We start from the raw sequence: 27,148 nt of genomic DNA on the forward strand, positions 1-27,148 counted from the left end.
GCTTACAGTGACTTTGTGACTATCAGAACAAAATGAAATTTATTACCTTATGTCACCTTAGAGTTAAAAAAATAGTAATGATCATTTTAAAGGGTTTTCAGATCGGCTAGAAATTTTGTTTGTTTTAGTTTTTAATGTTACCTTATATATATTTTTTGAGTCAGGATCTCACTATGTTGTCCAGAGTAAATCCTGCCCCAGATCACAGAGTGTTGAATTGTAGGTGCACAGCACCTTGTTTAGCATAACCAGGGACTTTTAAATACAGAATGTATATTGTTATTTTTCTTAGATGTTACATGGTACTACGGTGACATAGAAAAAGCATGTTTGTTGTTATGAAATATGTGACATATTTACAGATGAAATGGAATTGTTTCTAAAACTTACCTTTAAAATATCTTAAAAACTAAAGTTTAGCCGGGCGGTGGTGGCGCATGCCTTTAATCCCAGCACTCGGGAGGCAGAGCCAGGTGGATCTCTGTGAGTTCGAGGCCAGCCTGGGCTACCAAGTGAGTCCCAGGAAAGGCGCAAAGCTACACAGAGAAACCCTGTCTCGAAAAAACAAAAACAAAAAACAAAAAAACAAAAAACTAATGTTTATATAAATACATAAAGCAAATATATATATATATACATATATATATATCCAAATATTTGTTAAGTTGTTAAATTGCTAAGTCTTGAAGAAAATATACTGGTTTTTTTTTTCATTGTTCTATTCTCTCAACTTCTGCGTGTCTGAATATTTTCAAAATAAGATGTCAAGAAAGTTAGGAAGTTTTGTGGTTTATATAAAATGTATATTTTTTGGTATGTGCACATATAACACTGACACAGACATAGAGAAACATAAGGAAATGTGAAGAGAGTGACCACCATGCAGAAACACACCGGCAAACTGGGAATTAACACCAGCGTAGTGCATGATGCAGTGTGATGCTGCTGCCCTGTACAGATGTGAAACGTTTAACTACTGACAGCTAGAGTCACGGACATAAAGAAAAGGGAGCTGTTTGCTGATTTTAAAAAGAGTAGCACAGTGCAGTTCTAACCAGGATCTTGAAACACGGCTGCTATTTGATCCTACAATGTCAGGGTGTTCTGTGTTGCATGAGTTGGTTGAAGAAAGAAGTCACTCCAAGATGAAATTTTAAGGCCTGTGTGGCAGCAGGAAGGTCCAGCCTCTCTGATGGACTGAACCCTGAACCCACTATACAAAGACATATTTATTGATTGTTACACAAAGCTGATTTTTTGGGGGTAAAGTATTTCCTCATACCAAGGTCCATAATCTAATCTATATGTCTCTCTAAAGGAAAGCATCACATGCCCTCGTGACTTTAGTCCTTTATTGTGTATCGTTTGCAATACACAACAATCCAAGAGCCCCTTCAGAAAAATATTCTACACATCACGGAAAACAGTCATTGTTTCCCACAAAGATTCTTTACTGTTTATCACGATGATTCTTCAAGGTCAAAGTACTTCTAGAAAACATCTATACATTTTAATGTCTACCCCAGATACAGCAACTGTGCTGAATTCCTACAACACGACAGGGATCATAGCTCTGGGATGGCCACCATATAGGCAACATGGATTTTGCCAAAGCTAAACACAGGGCCAAAGAGAGCAAGGATGGCCATTTGTTCTGAGGAGACGGAGAGAAGTGCTGTCACCTACCACACACCTACTGCAGTCGAGCAGGCAGCCTGTGATGAATGTTTAGAATACACGGTAGAGACGCAGAATTTCCACATAAATAGGTCTTTTTTGGTCCTTAGAAGCAATACTTTGATAGATAAATGCTTTTGCAGCAAGGACATGAAACACATGAACCAAGGCACCAACTTCATCAGAAACACTTTCTTCAGCATATGGAGTGAGGCTCTGATGGTTAATGTTGTCAAGTTGGTGGAATCTAGACTCATCTTGGGGATAAACCTCTGCACATGTCTATGAAAAGGTTTCTACACTGAAGTAATTGAGGTGCTAAGACCCACCTTGAATGACAGATCAATAAATTTTATTTACAGACTGAATAAAAAGTAAAATAGGGCCTGGAGAGATGGCTTAGCCTGTAAGAGCACTGGCTGCTCTCTCAGACGACCTGGGTTCAAGGCCCAGCACCTACATGTTAGCTAACAACCATCTATTTCACTCTAATGCCAGGGGATCTGACTCCCTCTTCTGTCCTCCATGGGCACCAGGCATGCAAGTGGACACATACTTGCAGGCAAAATTGTCTCTACACTTAAAATTAAAATAAACAAACAAACAAAAAAAACACCCTTTTTTTGTTTTGTTTTGTTGTTGTTGTTGTTATTTCAAGACAGGGTTTTTCTGTGTAGCCTTGACTATCCTGGAAGTCAATTTGTTGACCAGATTGGCCTCAAACAAAAATCCTCCTGCCTCGGACTCTCCAGTGCTGGGATTAAAGGTGTGCACCACCACACCCAGCTTAAAATATTTTTAATTACACTTGATAAAATAAAACCAGGAGTGGTAGTGCACACTTTTAACCCCAGCACTCAAGAGCCACAGGCCAGCCTCATCTACAGAGAGCCTTCCAGGCCAGGCTGAGCTACTTAGTGAGATCTGTTAGCATTCAGGCATTTACACTGACCTGCCCTCCGGGACCTAGCAGCATGAGTCATCAGTAGCAGCCAAGATGTGACACTGTTACTACTGCTGCCACTGAGTAGAGCATGCTCCCTATGCGCATGTGCTCAAGCCTTCCTCACCCTACTCTCTTCCTCTCTCACTTAGAGGTTGCCTCTGCACCTCTTCTCCCCCAGTAAACCTCCCACGTGAGCTCTGTTGCATGGTGTGACTTTGTGGTGCCCCTTGGCTCCAACCCGCCAAGGCTACCTTCTACCGTTAAACTATCACAAAATCCTGTCTCAGAAGTAAGATAAAATAAACGCACCGGCATTCATCATTCCCGGCTTCCTGGCTGTGGAAGCAATGTGACCACCTGTTCCACACTCCTTCACCATGATAACCCGGGCCCTCACTCTGTGAACCAAACTAAACCCTTCCTTAATCTGTATTTGTTAGAGCAAGAAAATTAGCAAATATAATGGTTTTTCCCAGGGGTTTGGGGAAACACTTCTTCAAAATTTGAATTTGGAAAACGAATGCTTTTCTTTACAAACAAATCTTTATTTTCTTAATTTCTGAAACGAAGTGTCCCCTTCCTGATATATTATGCTGAGATACTAACCCCTTATCACTGTTAAGTCCAGATTCTCCAGTCCTGAGTCAGTAACAAAAGGCTGTGCGCTTTGCAGAACTAGATCTCAATACACTTATTTCTGTCCAGTGTGACAGAATTTGAAGGTTACAAGAAGTCCTGAAAGAAGATTGGAAATTGAGAGCCAGCCTGGGGGGAAAAAATTAATGGAAAAACCAGGGGAAAAAAAAGGAGTTACACAGAGGAAGAATTTCTTGACGCTAAGTATGACCATAGTTCACACTGGAGTAGGTGACTGTGGGAGGCTTTCTATCTCTCTCTTTCTCACACACATGCAGGTGTGTACAGTTTTCACAAGGATCTTTGGGCCATAGAAATTCTGCCCTTCCCTAGAACATTGGGATTGCTCTGTGCTCTCCTTCACAGGCGTCAACCCCACCTCCTCTACCCCATATCACTAAAATAAGCAAACAGAAGCGATGGCCTGAAGCAAATTCTAAAAGGCCTTAGGCAGATCACACTGGTTTTGCATCAAATTTATTGCTGAATTTCACTGGCTCCTTCTGATCTGCTTTATTGCTGATTTTAATCTTGTTTGTTTTAGGCTTCTGAGCCTTGGCTGCAAAATACCTAATATACTCTTTGTAGCTAGAGACTGTATAAATAAGATGCATCACACTCCCATTATGACCACACTATATCATCCACATTATGCAGCACCCATAGGTGGCCTATATTTGTAGTCATTCTCCCCACCTCTAAATTAAGACAATGAATTTAGAAACCCCTCCACCTCTCATCAGAGTAAATAATTGAGTACTCTATTATAATAATAAAGCATTTCTCATTGTAAGTAATCCTTCCCAAAGGCAGTCTATAGGCAATAGCCCTAAAGGATGCTATGAGTGCAGATAATAGTATTTGTTATTCTGCCTTACATTTTAAACCACTTTTACTCTACCAAGCCCTTCCAGGAGTCTGTGGCAAAATGTTCCATTTTTCTGGGTAGGAAAGCAGGCATAAGCAGGCATCAGCTCTCCATGGTATCACAGCTACCCTAGGCGAGAGTGCAGCATAAAGCACACAGCAAGCATGGGGCTGGAGCAGCGTTTCCCTTTCTCACGAGCTCCTGTCCTGTTCCACCTTCCTCTCCGTAAGTGTGCCTGACCCTGGGTGAGGTCTAAGGACAGCACATGGGGGCGGTGTCTTGTGTATCTTAAACCCTCCCACTGCTTTCCCTGTGATTGGCACTCAATGAGTGTTGAGTTACCTGGCTGACCTGAAGCACAGGCCAAGGGCAGAGAAAGACAGGGCTGTCTCTGAGAAATTGCCCAGGACCAACCAAAAAGGTGCACACACACATACACACACATACACACACGCACACATGCACGCATGCACTTACACACAAACCACCTTTTCTCAGATTTGCAGAAGCAACATGGAAATCTGCAGGTATGTGCAAACAGGCAGCTTTGGGGGCTGGGAATGTGGTTCAGGGGTAGAGTGCTTACCTAACCTGCATACAGTCTTGTTTTTTTATTTCCACTGCTGCAAACAAACATTAAGTCCAACTTTGATGTCAACAGTCCCAAGCTTCCCTTGCCAGCTGCAGCATGTGGGAGAGCGGTCCCCACCCCTCTCCTGGGTAGCACAGCAGAGCTGGCCCTGGTGGCTCCAGTGCAAGAGAGTGGGTGGCTGAGCAACTCAGCTACCACCTAGATCAAGCCTAGATCAAGGACTTAGGCCACCAGGCCTAGATCAAGGACTTTGAATTGGCCCACCCCAACATTTACCCCATCTGTGAACTATTGGGGTGAGTGAAGGGACCTGTCCTGCAGGACCAAAGCTTCAGGATCTCCATAACACAGGACAATAGGATATCGGAGAGGAGCCCCAGTGAAGATCCAGCATTGATAGTAGAGGACAAGCCAGAGGCCTTGAACCAGACCAATGAGTCACTGCAGTGAACATTTGCAAGTAAAGCTGCTTGGGCAAAAGGATGGACTGTGTGACACTGGGACATAGGACAGCTTCCACTCAGATTTTTTTTGGAAAGTGGGAGAGGAGGTTGCAAAGGCAGAGGGCAGATATGGAGGGATGGGGTGATGAATGGGATTGGAGTGCATGATGTGAAAGTCACAAAGAGTCAATAAAAACATTTTTAAAAGGAGTCTCAAGTTTAAGAGCAAGTATAAATGGACTAAATTAAGAATCTGAGCCCCAGGAATGGGGGTGTAGTTCAGGGCTAGAGATCTTGCCTGGCATGTCATGTGTTGGGCTCTAGGGTTCAAGTTCCAACAGTATCAAACAAACAAAACCCCACAAAAGTAAGAATATAAACCCTAACGTCAGCCAGTCTTGTGGGGAATCTGGTTTCTGCCACATACTGGCTGGTGGTGACCGAGATGAGCGGGTGGTGACACTGATGAGCAGCTTGATCGCTGTGTGTCTCAGTTCCTCCATTTGTCAACGGAAAGTAAGGATAGAGCTCCTCGGTGTGTGAGGGTGTGTAATGTAGGTGTGAGTGTGTGTGTGAGTATGAGTGTGTGCATATTAATGTGTGTGAGACTGTGAGAGTGAATGTATGTGAGCGTATGTGTGGGTGTGAGTGGGTATGTGAGTATGAGGTATGAATATGAGTGTATGAGTATGTGTGTTTGAATGTGAGTGTGTATGTGCATAAATGTGTTAGTGGGTATGGCTGTTAAAGTGTGTACATGGGTATGAATGTGTGAGTATGTCACTGTGAGTGTATGTTTGTGTTTGTAGTGTATGTGCATGAGCAGAGGTCAAAAGAAAATATATGAGCCGGGCGGTGGTGGCGCACGCCTTTAATCCCAGCACTTGGGAGGCAGAGCCAGGCGGATCTCTGTGAGTTCGAGGCCAGCCTGGGCTACCAAGTGAGTTCCAGGAAAGGTGCAAAGCTACACAGAGAAACCCTGTCTCGAAAAACCAAAAAAAAAAAAAGAAAATATATGATATCCTGTTCTCTATTATTCTCTGACTTACTTTCTTGAAACAGGGTGTCTCACTGAAATGTATCTTACTAGGCTGGCAGCCACTAAACCCCAGTGACAATTCTGTCTCTGTCTTCCTCCTCCTCTAGGGTTCTAGTTCAAGGGTTACAGGGGCATGAGCTGCCACACCCAGCTTTTTAAGTGGGTACTGTGAATTTGAGTCCTGGTGGGGCAGCAAACCATCTGAGCCACTGAGCCGTCTGGTTGCGGCAGGATAGTGGTGCCTTTGAGGGCTACTGTGCTGACCACAGTAATTTAAAACTACTTAGAATGTCTGACGGGACAGTTAGTTTTGGAGGTCCTTATAGGTCCCGTGAAGACTTCTGCCTTGCAGGGCTCAGAAGCAGGGTAGGCAAGCCACTCTGCAGTGGGAAGGCTGACGATGGACCTCTCTACACAGTCGGGGGAGTGAGAAATCAGGGGGGCCTGTGATACATGTCACAAGTGTGCTGGTTGTTTTTCTGTCAAGTTGACAGCAGCTAGGACCATCTGGGAAGAGGGAACCTCAGCTTAGAAAGTACCTCCATCAGATTGGCCTGAAGGCAATTGTGTGGGGGCATCTTCTTGATCAATGACCCATGTAGGAAGCCCCAGCTTCCTGTGGACAGTGCCGCTCTTGAGCAGGTGGTCTTGGGTTGTATGAAAAAGGAGGCAGAATGAGCCATGAGGAACAAGCCAGTAAGCAGTGCGTTCCCCCATGGTCTTTGCTTCAGCTCCTCCCTTGAGTTTCCACCTTGGCTTCAGTCCCTTAATGATGGACTGCAAAGTAAAATACAGTGTTTCCTCTCCATGTTGCTCTGGGTCCTGGTGTTTATCACAGCAAGAGAAAGCAAAGGAGGACAGAAGCCTTCTCTGAAAATAAAAGCGCTGGTAAAGGAGAAGAGGGTGAGTCATGGTTAGGTTGCCTCACATCTCCAATGGTTTCTGTTGGACACCAGCACACTCACTTCCTTCTTTGGAAGCTTTGTACCACATGGCCCCTGCTGGTTTTTCTCACCTGTGCTCCTAACTACTTTCCCACACTGATCCTGCCTCTGGGCCTCCTGTTCATCCAGCTGCTGTGATTGAAGTCTAGTTCAGCAGAAGTTGTCCTTCTCCAGGCATACTTGCTAAGGAGAGCTGTTTACATGGTCTGGCCTGGGAAACCTTGACAGCAATGTCATAAGGGTGCTCTGAGTGGTCATCTAGCCACCCACCATCCCTCTGCCACCACCAGCTCTAGCCTGTCCACACACCTCAAGGGGCTTCCATAAGGAAAGGACTCCCCACACTACTGCAGGCAATTCTACAGCTGCTAGCAGCCGCTGATCTTTAAACTGAACTCAGCCATAGCTGATCCACAGCGCCACCTCCTTCCACTTCCAGCTCTGTTACACCAAGAGCGAAGTGTGCTGTCTCTTCAGCGCAGAGCGAGGGATTTGCTTCTGGTGTGTACAGGGAGAAAGGTGAGTTCTGGGGGTAGGGGTAGGGGTCCCCAGACACCATAAGAGCTTCTCCCCAAATCTTGTCCTCAGCAGCAGCCCCGAATTTTGTTAAGTAAGAAAAGTGTTTGGAAAGTACTACAGGGGGCATGAGGAGATAAGTCGAACATATCAGGAAGTTAGCCATGTTCAGGACATAATGATAACCGAGGATTCCTTAGCAGGAAAAAGGGAAGGGGGCAAGCTTCTGAGATGTTGCCGGGTTCTCCTGAGCTGGTGGGAGCCACACAGGCCTGTTCACTTGTGGTGATCCACTGGGAGCTAAGGAGTTGTGTCTCCTTCTGAGTTATACTTCATTTAAGATGCTCACTGAAGAATTAAAGAATATTGAATACATTTAACCTATGCACAATTGGAAATGTTAAAGGAATTTCAGTGAGTTACCATGGGCTAAATAGAAGTCCATTTTAAAAATCATGGAGAATGGCCTGGGATTTCAGCTCAGTTGGTGGTGTGCTTTTCTGGAATTCATGAAGCCCTGGGCTCCTCAGCATTGCACATAGCCACACCCTTGGAGTCTCAGCTCTGGGGATGTAGAGGCAGGAGGATTAGAAGGTCAAGGTCATTCTTGGCCACACAGTGAGTTCAAGTCTAGGCTAGGATATATGATACCGTCTCAAAAATAAAGGAAGAAAATATAAAAAGATATTATTACATTTTTGGCTGTCTGGGAAATAAAATAAGAGTTACAAATGGAAGCTTAAAATGTAAGGAAAATATTATTCGGCTATAAAAAGCAATGAAGTGCTGATTCGTGCGACAAAATGCATGTCCTACTAGCATGTCAGGCTGCATAAAGTGAACACAAAAGACAGCAGAGGATTCCAGTTTTGTGGAATGGCAGGCATAGGTAAGTTCACAGCTATAGAGATCAGATTGGTGACCGGCAGAGCAGGAGGGAATGGGGAACAACAGCTCAATGGGTAGTTGAAAGAGCCATGGAAATATCTGGGGAGACACAAAGGATGCTCCACATCAGGAACACACCTGCCACCCCTACCCTGTCCACTTTGAAATGCTCTTATGTGAATTTTACCTTAATTAAAAACCTAAGGAAGGTTATATTTAGAAAATCAAAGTTTCATACATTCCATAGCATTTTTTTAAACTTCTGTGTGTGTGTGTGTGAGTGTGTGTGTGTGTGTGTGTGTGTGTGTGTGTGTGTGTGTGCCCAAACTATACTCAATAGCACACAAAGCCATCACACTTTCTTTTAGCTTTTAACGTGGGCTACAGGGGCTATTACTAGGGTCACGTTTGTGGATGGGTGTGGGAATGGGAGTTTTGTTCCACATGCTATCTAAGATGGTTTACTGCCTCAGTGGGTCTAATTTCATAGTTCTCCAGAGAAGGGAGCATTGAATAAAGCAGAGGGAAATGTAACTGATGTAGTTTAGGGAACCGTTTGTTCTTTCCTCCTGCCATTTGTTCAACCTGAACTTGATCCTTTTGATATGGTCTCACTGAAATAAACTCACTGCCAGGAAGGAGCATCTACAAACATCCTTTGATAACCCTTTAAGTTCAAAGAGTAGCATTTACAGGAAGACCTTCATAATGACGATAATGACTTCCTACACAAGCAGGTGTTCTTTGGTCCTTCTAGAGATGGACATTGAATTCACTTTCAGATTTAACTGGACATGTTTGCTACCTTAGCACAGGAAGTTATCTTGGTCATAGCGGGATGGGTTGAGCATTTCCGTAATTTTCAGAAGAAGAGAATAATTCTATAATACATCTGCTTGAAAGCTCTTCCCAGAATCTGCAGATCATCAGGGACCATCACCTGAAGTGTGAACTCGGAGTAACTACAGCTGGACACTGATACTAATTTGCAACTAACATACAGGTCTGAACACAAGAAGATGGCCATTCTGATAAAGGCCAGTCTAATAGGAGAGGATGCCCTCATTCTCCTCAGCTTCGCTTGGATTGCATTTGCTATCAGAGCTTGATCTGAAGTCTAATTAGGTTAGAGTTGATAGATACAATAAATAAAGTACAATGCACTCAATTAAACTGCAAGTCAGAGCAATGAAGAGATTTCTAGTATAAATGCTTTCCATGTGTTGCTTGCAAGATACTTAGATTTTAAAAACTCTAAGCCAAACTTTTACTGGCCATCCTTTATTTTATTGGACAATCCTAAATGTGTGTGTGTGTGTGTGTGTGTGTGTGTGTGTGTGTGTGTGTAAGAAAGATACAAACACACACACACACACACACACACACACACACACACACACACGAGAGAGAGAGAGAGAGAGAGAGAGAGAGAGAGAGAGAGAGAGAGAGAAACTGATTAATGCTCAGAGAAAACAAAGCTTCCCCAGTTTATATGATCTATCATGCTAAGACAGCATAGTGGCTCATTTATCCTAACACCCAACAAAGAGGTGAAACAATAATCTGAAATTTGGGGTTTCCTTTATCGTGACTTTCTTCTCAGCCTTCCTGTACTGCCTCCATCTTTTCTGCTTTATAACTTAGGGATTTCTAGTCAACCTCATCTGCCCCACTTTGTGGTCATCTTCATGGTTTACATCCTCTGGTGAATCTGTCTCCCTCTTGCTGTTTTCTTAGGAGGCCCCTGAGGTTTCATTTTGATGAAGAGTTTTCTCAACCCAAGCAGAAAGTACACTAGGACTGTTAACCCGCCACCACCTGGACCAGGTGCAGGAAGGGGGCAGCGAAAACATGAAGCAAATGAAAAGTGGGAAATCTGTCTCACTTGCTGCTGTTTGTCATGTATCACACAAAATGGGACCTGCTGTGTCTGTGATATTTACTGCAGGAGCAAGCTTTGTGTAAACTGGGTGAGCCACTTTCCAGAGTAAATACATATAATCTCTACTGAAGGCCACTGGGAAGTTCTAATGGAAAAAAAAAAGGGTATGAATAATACTTTATAAAATGATAAGAGCCATGATTATAAGAATATTTTTCCTCTTGCAAGACCACAATTGATACAGACTTTGAGCTCTTTCAAAGAAATACTATCAATATATTCTCTCTACCTCCACTTTGACCTCAGCCACTAGTCCCAAAGTGTTGACTGCTAAGGAAACTTCATCAAGCACATCACGTGCCACCTCCGGCATAAATCACGGGACCTTTCCATTCCCAGGGCCACTCTGCTTTAGGAATCACATGATGATCCAGGAGAAACAGGGATGAGGGTTTTTTTTTTTTTAAGCTACCTTGAGTCTCTAGAAAATTACAACATTTCAGATGTATGAAAAGAAGTACTCGGGAGTTAAACACCAGAAAACATCTATCAAAACACAAAAGAAGTGACAGATTACTTTATAACATGCAGAAAAAAATATGCATTTGAATGATCAGCATGAAATACGTGGGGAGGGGGGAGAAAACATTTCTAGGTGGTAAGCAGGAGATGGGTGACTACCTCATTCTTGGACTAAATCTTCCCAGACAAGGAACTTTAGGGGACTCAAAGACGATTGTGAAGTTCCTTTCCTTCTCTTACTAGCTTTTTGGATTTTTGCTTTTAACAAAGCACCACAACCCTGATGGCTACATCCATCATCCCGGAGACCTCCTGCTATATTTTGCTTTCTTTTGTTTTTAAAGCATTCTTCTTGTTCTCTCACCTCTCCAGCTTCATGGAGAAAAACTGTGTCTCCTATCTGTTTCTTTAAAAAAATGTAATAATACTTTTTATTATTTGAAAGCTTCAGACATTTATACAATGCATATGGATCATATACACCCACTATTACCTCCCTCCAGTGCTCTCTAGTCTCCCTCCCAATATCATGCCTGTTTGTATTCTTACAGCCCTTGCATTTCATGCTGTTTTGCAAACCCAAGATACACTAATTCTGTCTCTGAAAAAAGAGAGTATGTCTCTCAGGAGCCCTTGTTGGAGGTCCCTCACACCCGCTTGACATCATGTGTCAGTGTGATGGTTTGAATGACAAATGCCCCCATAGGCTCATGCATTTGAACTCTTCTTGGTTTGGTCCCCAATTGATGGAGTTGTTTGGGGAGGTTCTGGGCATGGAGGCCTGCTGGAGGAAGTCCCTCACTGGGGGTGGATTTTGAGTTTATAGCCTTGCTACATTTCTAGTTTACACTCTGCTTCCTGTGGGTGTGGATGAGACAAGATCTCTCAGCTTCCTGCTCCTACTGCCATGCTTTTCCTGCCATTATGGACATCTAGTCCTCTGGAATCATGAGTCAAATAAACTCCTTCTTTAGGTGCCTTTGACATGTTACTTTGTCACAGAAGTAAGGTAACTAATTCAGTCAGTATTTGGTACCAGTGAAGGATTAGATCATAGGTTGAACAGATGCACACAAAAACCAAATCTTCTATTCATGTGTGAGTACTAGGTAAAAGATAGACATTAATGGAGGAGCCAGGAGAAGGAGGACCTATGGACAGCCCAAGGACTATTTCTTATTTGTTTAGCTTGCCAGTCTATTAAAAATCCTGGCCTTAATTTGCATTATAAAACCTCAACTACAAAAAAAAAATTAACAAGGGGTGGAATGATGGCTCCATGGTTAAGAGTATTGACTATTTTCTTGCAGAGGACCTGGGTTCAGTTCCCAGCACCCACAGGCAGGTCACAATTTTCTGTTACTCCAGTTCCAGGAGATCCAATGCTTTCTTCTAGCCTCCATGGACACCAAATACACACATGGTGCACATCCATAGATACAAAATAAAAATAAATAAATCTTTAAAATAAATAACAAGTGTCAGGGCTGGAGAAATGGCTCTGCAGTTAAAAATGTTTGCTGCTCTTTAAGAAGATGTGGGTTTCATAGTCTGCATCCAAATGGTGGCTCACAAGCATTTGTGGCTCCACTTCCAGGGGATCTGATGCCCTGTCTGAAGTCAGAGACTTCCTCAAGCATTGCACACATGAGGTGTGCATATATACATGAAGGCAAAATACTCACACATATAAAAATAATATAAGCAAACCTAAAAATAAAAATGTCTTAGCTGACAGTCATTAGACTGATCATGGGACTTGAGTATTCTCAAAAAGGACTTAACTGGAAGCAACCCAGAAAACTAAACCTACTCAAGGCTGTAGATTAGTCACTCCTGTCAGGGTGAAAACCAAGTTGCCAGGGCACGTGCTTCCCCTTCTTGTGGACTTCTCCAGAGGAGCATGAGAACAAAGACCCTGAAAAAGACATCTGGTCCACCATGATTTGGAAGGGAAAAAGTGTGACCTTACTTCACCAATATGCCACCTGCCTCATAAATATTCATTAAAAAATACAGGACCCTTATAGGGCAGCTCACTCCAGTCTCTCCTTAGAGTGTTTCCTTTGCTTTGTTAAATAAACTTCTGCTTAAACTGGCTGTGTATCTCAACACCCCCCTCACAACATGAGCAAAAATAATAGAACATCTAGTTCTATTAAAAATGAAAGAGCTAAGCTTTAATATGTAGCACATGATTGACACTGACAGCTTGCCTGGGTTCATGACATTTGTTGACAGTGGTATCCTAGGGAGAGAGGAATTCTACTTAAAGCCAGTGATCTGGCATTGACACTGACCTCCATTCTCTTTCACTCTATTGCATCGAGTTCTGACATGTTGCAATTTGCATGTAAACAGTTACACGGATTTACTGATTCCCTTATTTAATTTTAATCCACAGAAATGAACTGAAGGCTTTAAAATATTCCTGCAGAGAGGCCATGAATTGAGTTGAATTTTAATAATAATGCACAAGGAAGCAAGGGGTTGGTGGGGCCGATCCTTTTCCTCCAGAATAAACTGAGTGACAAATTGTGGGTGAGGACAGTGGTGAGCTAATAGAGTAAATGGAATTCTCTTGCTTAAAGATATTTTGTTTGCAATGGCAAGAAAAATTGTATGACCATATTTAGTAGTATAGGCATACTGTAAAAAGTAACTACAAATATTTTGCAATTATAAGCTGAAAGGAATGTTATTAATAAGGATACACAGCCAGCTGGGTATAGTGGGATACACCTTTAATCCTAACACCCTTTTAATCCCAGCACTCAAAAACGTAGCAAAACCAGATGAAACTCAACAAGAGTATGCAATTGACAAAGCATGCTGCAGCCCTGCAGCCTCTTTCTCCCTGGCAGCTGTGAGCAAGCAAGAGAACTGTGAAATAGACCCTTATTTTTGTCTAGTGCCTTGGCACATAGGGTAGGTCAGCTAGATTCCATGGTAGGGAGCTCACCCACACCCCTGAGAAACACCTTTGTCCTCTGGAATTGGAGGCTTTCTCTCTTTCTCTACAAGTCCCTACTATTATATATGGCCCTGGTTTGATACCAGTAATTCCAATATTCCAGGAACTAGACAGTCTGTCTCTTTCTCTCCAGGACCCCCAGGGGTTGTGGCAGCTATCTCTTTTAATACTCTCGTATTTCAGAGCCTCATTATGGCTGGCTATGGCCATGATCCTATAACCCTCGTAATAGTGTTTCTCTGAAAGGTAATTTCCTATTATCCCCTTTCTCCAAACCTGATTTCTTTAGTAATTTCTAACACATGCCAGAGGGGGGTCTCATAGTCTGGCAAGCACACATGTGCATCTTTCCCCAAATTCACACTCAATGACACACACACTATTGCCTGAACTTAGCCTTGATTGAAGGATTTAGATCAAAGACATCAGAAACACACACACACACACACACACACACACACACACAGAGAGAGAGAGAGAGACAGAGACAGAGACAGAGACAGAGATAGAGACATGGTGTGTGTATTTGTGTGGGTACATATGTATGTATGGAGGCCAGAGGTCAATCTTGGTTGATATTCCTCAGGCACCATCTATGTTTTTCTTTTTTTGAATCTGACTCTCACTGGGTTTCTATTAGGGTTTCTATTGCTGTGAAGATACACCATGACCATGGCAACTCTTTTTTTTAAACAACATTTTTTTGTTTTTTATAATTTTTATAATTTATTTATTTGTATTTTATGTACATTGGTGGTTTGCCTGAATATATGTCTGTGTGATGGTGTTGGATACCCTGGAACAGGAGTTATAGACAGTTGTGAGCTGCCATGTGGGTGGTAGGAATTGAACCCAGGTCCTCTGAAAGAGCAGCCAACACTTAACCACTGAGCCAACTCTCTAGCCCCATCACAACAACTCTTATAAAGGAAAACATTTAATTGAGGTGGCAGCTTACAGTTCAAAGGTTCAGTCCATTATTATCAAGATGCGGAGCATGGTGGTGTGCAGGCAGACATGGTGCTGGCTACATTTTTATCAGAAGATAACAGGAAGTGGACTCAATATCACACTGAGCAAAGCTTGAGCTTATCTGAGACCTCATAGCCTGCCTTCACAGTGACACATTCCTCCAACAAGGCCACACCTACTTCAACAAGGCCACACCTACTTCAACAAGGCCACACCTCCTCATAGTGCCACTCCCTTTGGAGGCCAAGTTCTCTCAAACTGCCACATTGGGCGAGGCTGCCTCTCTCAGGCCTTCCCTGTGCTGGGTAAATGTGTGCTACCACATTTGGCTACTAGATTACCCCATGTCTAGTTCACTTTGGTTTACCCAATTGGACACTTAGAGTATCTTCTCATTTCCACTGTGTCAACTCATGCTTTTCTACCATTTGCTTGCTGCACCATAGGCAGAAAAAAAATTTAAAAATCTAATTTAAATTTACTTTAATTTTTAAAAATTTAAAATGTGAGCCAGATGAGATCTCCATGTTAAAATACCTTGATTTCCATTGTTTTGAGGAATAAGAATCCAAATGTGTCTGTGCTCCCCAAAATATTATACACCCTAATAAACTTATCTGAGGTCAGAGAAAAGAACAGCCACTAGATGGGCATAGAGGCCAGAAAATGGTGGCACACACACCTTTAATTCCAGCATTCCAAAGGCAGAAATCCGTCTGGATCTCTGTGAGTTCAAAGCCACACTGGAAACAGCCAGGCATAGTTGACACATGCCTTCAATCCCAGGAAGTGATGGCAGGAAGCAGAAAGGTATTTAAGGTGTGAGGACAAGGAACTAGAGCCTGGTTAAGCTTTCAGGCTTTTGAGCAGCACAGTTCAGCTGAGATTCATGCTGGATGAGGACTCAGGCTTCCAGTCTGAGGAAACAGGATCAGCTGAGGAATTGGCCAGGTGAGGTGGCTGTGGCTTGTTCTGCTTCTTTGATCTTCCAGCATTCACCCCAATACCCAGATCCAGATTTGTTTTTATTAATAAAACCTTTCAAGATTCATGCTACATGTGTCCCTATGTTTTATCTGTTTTTACTTGATTCCTGAGACCAGTCCTTGAACAACGGTGCTGCACTTGGATGGCACGATTAGGTGTATGTTCCATATACATTTCCTGAACTTCTGGATATGATTTGCTTCAGTGACCCAAGTGGGAGTTAGCGTAATCACACACTCTTTACTGGTATTGTAGCTTCCCTGTATTATTTCCCATGCCCTTTTAAAAGATTTATACCTTGTTAAAATGTTGCTTGCACTTAAATGCTTGTGTGGTAGTTTAAATGTAATGGCCCCCATAAGTTCATAGGGACTGGCATTATTAGGATGTGTGATCTTGTTGGAGTAGATGTGGGCTTGTTGGAGGAACTTTGACATTGTGGGGATGGGCTTTGATGTCTCCTATGCTCAAGCTATGTCCAGTGAAACATGCAGATCAACATGTAGAACTCTTAGCTCCTTCCTCAGCACCAAGTCTGCCTGCATGGCGCCATGCCCACCACGTTGATAATGGGAAAAACCTCTGAACTGTAAGCCAGCCCCAATTAAATGATTTCTCCTATAAGTGTTGCCATGGTCGTGGTGTCTCTTCACGGCAATAGAAACTCTAACTAAGACAACTTGTGTCAATGACAGTTTCCAACAAACTCAAAGTACCAAAAGAATGTGCTGCATCACGGTCTATAACTTTCTATCCTTCCAATCTGCATCTCAGCCTTCAAGCCCCCTTCATGGTACTCTGGTACAATTCTTAACACTGAATCCAATCTTGATCAGTTGTCAAGTCTAGATAGTGGTAATGGCAGTAGGCAGATTCCTGGATGTTAGAACGTTTTTGTTTCTGTATTCTCTCCCTCTCCTTTCCCACCCCGCAAACCTCACACACAAACACAACAAAAGAAAATAGAATGACCTAAGACACAGTTTGAGGCTATCATAAGTAACAAGTGAGAGAATGAGAAAAATCAATGGTGGTTTTTTTTTTTTTTTTAACTTTTAACTTGAACAACAGGGAAGCCAGCAGAGCTCTTGCTAATTCTGAAAGGCTGAGGAGGCACACATTTGGGGGTAAAAACATCAAGAATTATGTCTTCAACATTTTATGTTCAAAATGTCAGTCATTCAAGTGAAGCGATTAAGTAGCTGGTTTAAGATACAAATCCATACTCTAAGAAGTCTGGCTTGAGATATAAATTTAGGACTTAATAACATTAATTTAGGTGTCAAATGAGAGTGAACATTTAAAGCCAGTGGTCTAAACTTCTAGTTCTAATATTTCTAGAAGAGATTTCTACCCTGGTGCCAAATATTTTCTATTTCACAGTCCAGAACTACTCTTTCTGCCCTGCTTGCTGCCTCCTGGAAAATGTGTCTTGGTCTGTTTTCTGATACTATAAGCTTGGTAGCTTATCAAGTCAAGAGATAAGTCTGGTTCATAATTCTGGTGGCTGGAGGTCCATGCACATCCTGGAAGGGTCCTCTGGCTAGGTCCTAACATGGTAGAGAAACAAAAGAAAGGAATAGGCCACACCCATTAAGGGCTAGTGCTTGTGTAGCCCTGCTTCATAACAACCTGCTCCTCAGAAACTCAATCTAGTCCTGTAAGAGACCTCAACCCACTCTGCAAACCCCTAGGTAATGGACCTCATGATCTAATCATCTGCCATTAGGCTCCATTTCCTAATGTTTCTACTACTCTAACACCATATGTTGGGATTCAAGCTTCCAAAACATGAAATTCTGCAGCACAAAGCACATTTAAACCATAGCAAAATGTATGTGTGTAGAGAGCCATCAGTGGGCTCCCCAGTCCCGGTTTGGTGGAGTACCATTTGTGAGGCCTCTGGCCTCACTCGCAGGATACAAGAGAGAAGCAGAATGAGGAGGAGTGCTGGTAGTCCCCTCTGGAGCCAGCTCACAGGTTTCTGGTTCCCTCTCAAGATGGCTTCCTCTGCTCACCTCTTCTGAATCCCATCACCTTCCTTTTTTCCTTTTCTGGCTCAGGGCTCAGTGAGTAACAGCTCAGCTGAAGCCCCAGCAGTGCAGAAACTTCCACAATCCCCTGTGTCCAGCTCAGACGTTTGTAAATAGCCCATCAATTGGATGAATGTTCCTCAAATCATCCTAATTTAGAACTCTGCCCTGAGCCAGGTGGGGGTGATGCACGCCTTTAATCCCAGCTCTTGGGAGGCAGAGGCAGGCAGATGTCTGTGAGTTTGAGGCCAGGCTGGGCTACAGAGTGAGTTCCAGGAAAGGTGCAAAACTACACAGAGAAACCCTGTCTCGAAAAACAAACCAAACCAACCAACCAACCAACCAACAGCAACAACAACAACAAAAAACAAAAAAACAACAACAACAAAAAAAATAACCCTGTGCCCTGAGTTTCCTCTTAGGACCCTGGATAGCACACCTACTTACCTTTCTCCTCTTGGGAATCATACCAAAACAGTGAGAGGGACGAACAAAAGGACACACCATCCTGTCGTTTATAACCACGAACTGCACTTCTTAGAAGAGCGGGTGGAGAGCAGTAAATGAATTGGTAAAGCTTTAAAAGGCCGGGCATGGAAAGCACCATGAAATGCTGTCTTCTGGACCAAGACATGGCCAACTCACTGCAGCTGTGGTTATCTGTATGAGGCCTGTACAAGATCAAGTCCACCAGATCCTTTAACATTCTAGCAGGGCCACTAGCTGGTTACAAAAAAAAAAAAAGAAAAAAGAAAAAGAAAAAGAAAAAAAGGTAGAGGATGTTGAAAGGGGACTCACTGGGGGTGTTTAGGAGGGGAGTGAGAAGAGCAAGTTGGAGTTGGGTACAATCAAGATGCATTGTATTATAACGTGTTTGAAAATGTCAAAGAACAAATAAAATAAATTTGAAAAAAAATGAACATAGACTATGACCCACCAATTCCACATAAATATATTCTGTTTTGGCTTCAAGTTCTAGCAGAATGCTGAGTGACTTAGCTGTGGTTGTCCTGAACCTGTGGGATATAGTAGTGTCCCCAAAGCTCCATTGTTCATTCTAAATTTATGGCAGTCATCCTTTGCCACATTCAGGGAATATTTTTTCTTCTCTATTTTAGCATGAGGGGTTTTATATGTTAATCAGAAACAAGGGTTGAATTTGAGAAGACCTTGAAAAGCATAAATCAATGTCAACTTCAATTTCCTCATTTGTTAATGTAGAGAATTACAAGAAAAGGTCTCCAAATGTTGCTTTATCCTACATTCCTGGGACTAAATCATGCAGGGTGGGAGTGGACATTTTCTTGGTAATATATTATTTAGCATAGTCATTTGCACTCCTGGCTCTGTGATTTTTCTTGCTCTATCTGTCTGTGTAACAAGTTGGGAGGCTTTCCATCTTTTCTCTATTTCTGAAATAATTTATATGAAGTCAGAATTATCTATTTCTCGAATGTTTGACAGAACTTGCCTATAAATTGTCTGTGACTGTAACGTTTAAACAATAGATATTTGATTGCCTGTTAAATTATTTTTATAGGTATTGAATTATTCAGTTTTTTCACCTTTTCTGTCTACTCAAGTCAATAGGAAAATTTTATATTTCCCTGGAAAATAATCAATTTAATCAATATTTTCAAATACAATGCTATAAAATTTATACAATCTATTTTAATTTTAAAACCCATTGCTAAAACTTTAGTTTATTCACTCTTTTTCCTTAGGGAAAACCCCTGTTTTCTCCCCATCTCCTCCCCTCCAGATAGCCTCAAGTACCCTGGGGTAACTTTGAACTCACTGAGTGCCCAAGGATAATCTTGAGCTTCTTATCCTCCTGCCTCTGTCTTCTGAGTACTGACATTACAGATGGGTGACACCACTCCTGATTTATGGGGTGGTGGGGATTGAACCCAGGGCTTCATGTCTTCTAGGAAAGCATTCTACCACTGAACTACATGCCTAGCTGCTACTTTTTCCTCTTTTATGTTTAAAAGAACTTCCAAAATTGTTTTAATTTAATGATATTTATATTTATTTTATTCTTTTAAAATAATTCAGGTGTTGTTTTTTTTTATTGACCAGGCCATATTTTATGTTTCATCAAATTCCTACTTTTTTTTTTTTTTTTTTTTTTTTTGCAGACTGAATTCACTTTATTTCTCTTGTATAAAAACCTTTATGTGGTAACCACAACTGGAGCCTCAATCCTCTGAACTGAAACTCTGGTGTGGGGTTTCACAAGATGGCCAGTGAATTCCTGATGAGGAGATTTGGTGAATACATTTTCTTTCCAGAGGTCTTGGGGGGGGGATGGAGGCGGGGAGCAGGACAAGTAGCTGTAGGTCTTGGAGATGGCATTAACGGTGGCCTTGGCAAAGGTGCTCAGGGTGGCAGTGCAGCCCCTGGCTGACGTGCAGCGGTCTTCCATACCGGCCACCATCGGTAGCTTCTTGGGCTCAGGGGTAGTGCCTCTGGGGGCAGGGATGAGACGTACCAACACAGGGCCACAGCAGCCTGTCACTTTGCACAAAATAGTGTGGGGCTGTGACAATCTTGTTCCCCCAGTAGCCTCTTCATTCAGAGATGGAAAGCTTGGCCAAGATGATGGCCCCTCAGATGGCAGTGGCTACCTCCTTGGAGCATTTAATACCAAGACCAACATGACCTTGTAGTCCCCAATAGCAACAACAACAACAAAAAAAGCCTTAAGCCTGGTCTGCTGCCCAGTCTGCTTCTGCACTGGCAAGATCTTTAGAACCTCGTCCTTTAGGGATGTCCCCAGGGAAAAATCAATAATTTTGGATTCCTTAATGGGCAGTGAGGACAGGTAGACTCCTCCAGGGACTTGATCTTCATGTCCTTGATCAGACAGTCTAGCTTGGTGATAGGGATCCACTCCTTGTCTTTAGCTTCACCCCCACTGAGCCCCAAAGCCTGGACCATGGCTGCAGCCTTCATCACAACTGTCACCCCTAAAACCACTGCCAAATCCTCCGCAGAAGCCTCCTAATCTTGCCACCTCCCACCCTCATTCCACCCCAGCACCAGCGTCATCTACCATTTGGTGTTTTCCCAAAGAAGAAGAAGAAGCCAAAATTCTACTTTTATTTTCCTATTTTTCCTCTATTTTTTTTTGTTCTATCCAAGTTTTCTATGGTGAATGACTAGTTCATTTATTTTTTAAAAGTCTGCTGCAATTCTTTTTTAGAATTAATTATTTTTATTTTGTGTATAGGTGTTTTTCTTGCATGCATGTCTGTGTACTGCATGTGTGTCTGGTGCCCACGGAAGCCAGAAGGGGTTGTCTGATCTCCTGAAACTGGAGTTACAGACAATTGTGAGCCGCCATGTGAGTGCTGGGGATTGATCCTGGGTCCTCTGGAAGAACAGCCAGAGCTCTTAAACCCCTCTTAACCCTCATCCCTCATTTATTTAATATGATTGAATAGCTCATTTATTTAATCTTTCTCATTTTCTAATAGATGTATTTAGGCTACACATTTTGCCTTGATATGTCTAACAGTTTTTGACTACCGAGACAATTTGTGGCTACTCTTCTCACTAATTTGTAATTTTAGTGTTGATGCATTTTAAAAGCCAAGAATTATTAAAGATTGCTTAAATAATATTTAAGAATCCTTGAATTTCCTTCTTTGGTATAAGTGTGTGTGTGTGTGTGTGTGTGTGTGTGTGTGTGTGTGTGTGTGTGTGTGTGTGTGTGTGTATGAAGCTGTACCCATGCCATCCTGTATGTATGGAAGTCAGAGGACATTATATGTCAGTCCTCAGCAGTCTTTTTGACTGCTGTGTGTGCCAGGCAAGCTGGCCCTCAAGCTTCAGTGATCCTCCTGTCTCTGCCTTCCAAGTGCTGTAATTACACATGTGAGCTCAAGTAACAGACTGTTTTAAAGATTTATTTTCATTATTTTGTTATTTTATGTCTATGTGTATTTGTTTGTTGGAGGATGTGCAAGTGCGTGCAGGTGCCCAAGGGGGCCAGAGGCACCAGATCACCTGGAAGCTGAAGTTATAGGTAGTTACGAGCTACCATGTGGGTGCTGAGAACTGAATTCTGATCCCCCGTAAGAGCAACATGTGCTGTTAACTGATGGACCATCACTCCAGCCCATCAAGAGCAGATTTTTAAAAGTAGCTATTATTGTGATAAATATGATGAACAGTTATGTGCAAGACGTAATCACCTCTTATGTTCCCGTGAGATACAGCATTTGTACTAGCTACTTCCCGTGTCTAATGTTAAAGTCATCTACGTTTAGTGAGATCATAGATTAGATTCTTACTGTGCGATATTAAAAGACTCTTGTTTTGTTTTCTATTTGCAGAACCTCAATGGAAAAGTGTTTATTTTTCTTTTGTTTTGTGACAAAACAGGGTTCCCTAAGCCCCACACTTCAGTGGGTCTGAAGTGGAAGCTGTAAGAGGGAGATTGTTACCACATTTGGGCCCTGAGTTGATGCAGGGCCTCCCAGGAGCTGAGGCCATGCTCTTCCCCTTGTATTTTTGCTAGGGTGGGTGGGTAATCCAAGTACTCTGACTCCTTGGAGGCCATATGGCCATGTGAACCACCTTGTTCACTAGAGTCAAACCAACAGTCACACCAGGACATGGGATGACAGCTTAAGAAGAGACATTTAGCTTGACAATGTGATTATTGAGGGCAATGCCAGTAAGAACACTGAAAGTAGAAGATTGGGTGTCACTGTTGAAGTCTCAAGAGATAACCTGGTCCTCCAGGTACTCCAGGATACCCTTCAGGTGATGTCTTAGTTTGGGTTTCTATTGCTGTGAAGAGACACCATGACCACAGTAACTATTATAAAGGAAACATTTAATTGACATGGTGGCTTACAGTTTTAGAGGTTTAGTCCATTATCATCATGGCAAGGAACATGGCAGTGTGCAGACAGACATAGTACTGGAGAAATAGCTGAGAGTCCTACATCTTTTGGGCAACAAGAAGTGGTCTGTCTCACTGGGAATAGCTTGAGCATAGGAGACCTCAAAGCCCACCCCTACAGTGACATATTTCCCCAAAAAAGACTACACCTACCCTAACAAAGCCACACCTCCTAATAGTGCCACTTCCTTTTGGGGGCCATTTTCTTTCAAACCACCACAACCACAGGTGGCCTTTCTTTTCTTTTCTTTTTTTTTACTTGGTTTTCAAGACTGGGTTTCTCGGTGTAGCTCTGGCTGTCCTGGAACTCACTCTGTAGAGCAGGCTGGCCTCTAACTCAGAGATCCAATTGCCTCTGCCTCTCAAGTGCTGGGATTAAAGGTGTGTGCCACCACATCCGGTTAGGTGGCTTTTTAATGCCAATATTATTGCCTTCTCAATGCCATTATTATTGACAATTTTGACAAAATTGACAGGTGACTAGTCAATTTTGAGGGCATATGGTGGGTGGGGACACAGAAGGCCATGTCAGTGAACCTTCCAAGCAATCCACAGCTTTAGTGATACAGTAGATGCAGAGGTGATACTTTGACCACAGCCATCAGGCCATTTCCCTAGAGGGGCAGTTCATAGATTTATTGGTGAAAGTGATGCCATCTATGAACTGTAGTCATGAAACCCTTCATGACACCCACATTGTCTTGTATGACCTTGGCCAAGGGGACTAAGTTGGTGGTACAGGAGTCATTGCTGATCCTCCTTAGGAAGATACCTTCATAGGATTCACTCTTGTCATAGAAACATCAGCAAAATGGGCAGAGATGATGGCCCTCCTACCTTCACCCTTATCCATGGTGGTGAAGACACTGATGACTCCACGCTGTCCTGAACACAAACATCACCCCACTTGATGTTGGCAGGATCAGCCTGATGGAAGAGGGAGACAGCCTCAGTCTTGTCTGTGATATAAAACATGTCATAGTGGGATTGTGCTGGAATATGAAAACCATGTAACTGAGGTCAATGAAAGGGTCGTTGGTGGTTATAATGCACACTTTGCTAAAGCTGGAAACAGCCCTGATAACCAGGGGCCTATAGGACCAGATCTACTCACTCCAACCTTCACCATCATGTCTCAGGGATGATGCGGCTCGAACTGAATAAGAAAACTGTTACTGTCTGTCAAACGAGGAGGAGCAGCGCGCTCAAACCATTGTGTGTGTGTGTGTGTGTGTGTGTGTGTGTGTGTGTGTGAGAGAGAGAGAGAGAGAGAGAGAGAGAGAGAGAGAGAGAGAGAGAGAGAGAGAGAGAGAGAGAGAGAATATAGCCATAAAGGAGTTAAGCTTCTAGAGCTCAGGGTTTGTGGTAACTGGGGAATAGGTGTGCCCAGATCATAGCTATTCCCGTGATTCCATGCAGAATCCACCAAACTACCCATAGAATGAAAACACAAGGCCTCAGACATCCAGTCCCAGGACAGTCTGAAGAGTCAGAGCTGGGGAAAGGCTGTTAAGCTGGCACGCTATCTGCTGGTGGTTAGAATGGCAGCCGGAAAGAGAGGCAAGCAGCAAGAGAGAACAGCAGGTACCAGCTCATCAGGCTCCTGCCCTCTCAAGGGCTTACGGGAATTTCGTTCCTGGAATTGTGTACAAAACCCTTGCCACTGTGTCTCAGATGTCTCCACCTGCTTCTCCTTTGAACTTTAGATTGCATTATAAGAGCTAATATTTGCTTGTTTGGCAGGAGGCTCAGCCTCCTCTCGACCCTTTTCCCTGGCCATTTGAGAAAGGTCTGGAAGTGAGAAGGATTCTTTTAATAAGTAGACACAGAGCTTCCTCTTGGCAACAACACACTCATCCACCATTCACTTTACTTTTTAAAAATGAAAATTCAAAGAGACTTTCCAGATTTGGTACAATCCCTTCGACCCATATCTCTCTGAATTCACAGACTGGTGCAGAATTTTCTGGCCCACCCAGTGGGAAAACCAAGTGGGGGTGGGATGGAGTGAAAACTACTCAAAATCGTATGAAGGGGAATTTGGAAACCAAATGGCATGATGCATTGACGAGGAACTCGAACAGAGAAATGCAAATGGTTTCCACCTCCCCTCCCTTCACACCAGTTCTTCAGCAACTTACAATTATTATCCCCCAGGCTTCATCTACACTGCTCTTTCTCAGTGCAAAAGAATAAAGGTGAAGGTGAAGTCTGAATGTTAAAAGCTGAGGCAATACTTCCCTAGACCGCTCTCTGCTTCAAAATCATCTACACTCTAAATATTTCCTGAAGTCCTTGAGTCAAGAAAAAAAGGGGGGGTCTTAAAATCTGTTTTAAGTAGTTTTTGAGGTGTTAAAATGTTATTCCAAATATGAATTCTGCAGGCAATTTGCACATAATAGTTTTATTTGTACTCTTTTACAACTTAAAATCTCTGCAAACTACTTTCTTATGCAATCTTCCTCAGAAAGCAGTTTGCTTAGAAAAGCAGTTGATAAAAGTTGTAAGTGGCTGAGAAGTTACTGAGGAAAATCATTTACCTGCAAAATAAAATATTGATCAAATGGTTATGACTTGGAGTGAGCTCTCACATAAAAGAAAAAATAAAATGCAAAGATGTAAAGGCACCCAAGTGAAGAGAGGGCTAGAAATAGAATTAATTACCAAGAGGCTATTTTTTTTTTTTCTGAAGAGCTGAAGTGCATTACCTGGTCTCAATCCCCTCTTCCCGCTGTGTGAGAAGAATCAATGAAACTTACAAAAAAATTAACTCAGCAGAAGCTAGGGGAATGAGACGTATGAAAAATGACCCCTTAAGTTACAGTGAAAACAACTTCTTACCCTAGGGTTGCCTACACAGCCACAATAGGTCCTGTTTGACGTACTTGTCTTTTGCCTTCATTTCTGTCTCTTCCATTCCTTTTCCTTTTCTTTATTAGCCACAAAATTGAATACCCCAGGCTTGGGTTTGCTATGTAAAGAAGGATGACATTGACCTTCTAATCTTTCTGCTGCCTCCTCCAGAGCACTGGGATTACAGGCTTGTGCCATTACCTCTCATTTTTGTGATGCTAGAGAATGAAACCCAGGGCTTCAGGCAAGTGAAGCAAATACCCTACAAAGGGAGCTACATCCTCAGCCATATTTAACCAACTTTAAAATAAGAGTTAAGGGGGAAATGCTAAAACACCTTAAAACCAAATCTAGTGATAATGCTTAGAACTCATATGAAATGAACTGAATTTTATCATATACAAGTTTTTTTTTTTTTTTTTTAAACTCCCGCTCATAGGTTAGTGCATCTGAAGCACAGGGAACTAGGAACAGGAAACGTCAGTCAGTGTTCACCAAAAGACATGTCTCTTCTGCTTTATCTGAGCATATCATAAGACTCCAAACCTCTTCCTAGTTATTGTTAGGAAGGCAGCTCAGGACACATTATGGTCACTGGCATCACTACTTGTGAACCCACTCAAGCTTCTCATATACTAGGTACATTACGTTCTCAATCGCCTTTCATTGCTTAGCCGAAAGGTTTTTCCATGAAGGGCTCCAAGTCCCTAAAAGATGACAGAAGTCAGTGTGACTCCCTGAATCTCTGCAAAGAAAGCTGCCAATCCATTTGGAGCAGGACATGAGCAAGATGTGAACTTCTGGTATGTTAACAATCTCAAGTTTGAAGGCTATTTCTTATAGTTACCTTGATGAATACAATGCTTATAAAAACTGTATCTGTCTTGTCCTATTCTCAGATATGCTGAGTCAGGAAATCATGAAGCACGGTCCAGGAGTCTAGAACTTCAAATTCTCCAAATGATCCTGGGCTCACTGGAACTTGAGAAGCACTCTGGCTTAGCATTTGATTTCATTAAAAGTGTCTCTATAGAAAATGAAAAAATTTCAAACATGTTAAGTTGAACTGTTCAAAAAAGTTTAAGTTCGAATATTCGTTTTTATCTAATTGTTTATTTTGAGGGATTATAAGTGCATAATTTCTGCCTTCCCTTTAACCCCTCCAAACCCTCCCATATTTATTCTTTGTTCTCTTTTTTTTTTTTTTTTTTTTTTTTTTTGGTTTTTCGAGACAGGGTTTCTCTGTGTAGCTTTGCGCCTTTCCTGGAACTCACTTGGTAGCCCAGGCTGGCCTCGAACTCACAGAGATCCGCCTGCCTCTGCCTCCCGAGTGCTGGGATTAAAGGCGTGAGCCACCACCGCCCGGCTTATTCTTTGTTCTCTTTCAAATTAGTGGCCTCTTCTAAAGAGTTTTAAATGAGACTATGGAAGAATGAATCTGAAACAATGCTGTTTTCA

The 27,148-nt window shown here is 42.5% G+C and overlaps 1 protein-coding gene and 1 non-coding gene across 2 annotated transcripts in view; both read right to left on the bottom strand.

The window, feature by feature from the left end:
- The window catches only part of Exoc4 (exocyst complex component 4), an 810,377-nt gene extending 786,639 nt beyond the window's left edge, over positions 1 to 23,738 (bottom strand). Inside the window, exon 1 of the mRNA XM_076566558.1 lies at positions 23,675 to 23,738. The gene's annotated coding sequence lies outside the window, so the exon portion shown is untranslated. The remainder of the gene's footprint in view (positions 1 to 23,674) is intronic.
- LOC143272584 (small nucleolar RNA SNORA23) lies at positions 9,832 to 9,957 on the bottom strand. The gene has a single exon (XR_013050261.1). It is a non-coding gene; the product is annotated as a small nucleolar RNA SNORA23 (small nucleolar RNA).
- Positions 23,739 to 27,148: the final 3,410 nt, after the last annotated feature.

Source organism: Peromyscus maniculatus, chromosome 3 (assembly GCF_049852395.1).
Source record: "Peromyscus maniculatus bairdii isolate BWxNUB_F1_BW_parent chromosome 3, HU_Pman_BW_mat_3.1, whole genome shotgun sequence".
Taxonomy (NCBI): domain Eukaryota; kingdom Metazoa; phylum Chordata; class Mammalia; order Rodentia; family Cricetidae; genus Peromyscus; species Peromyscus maniculatus.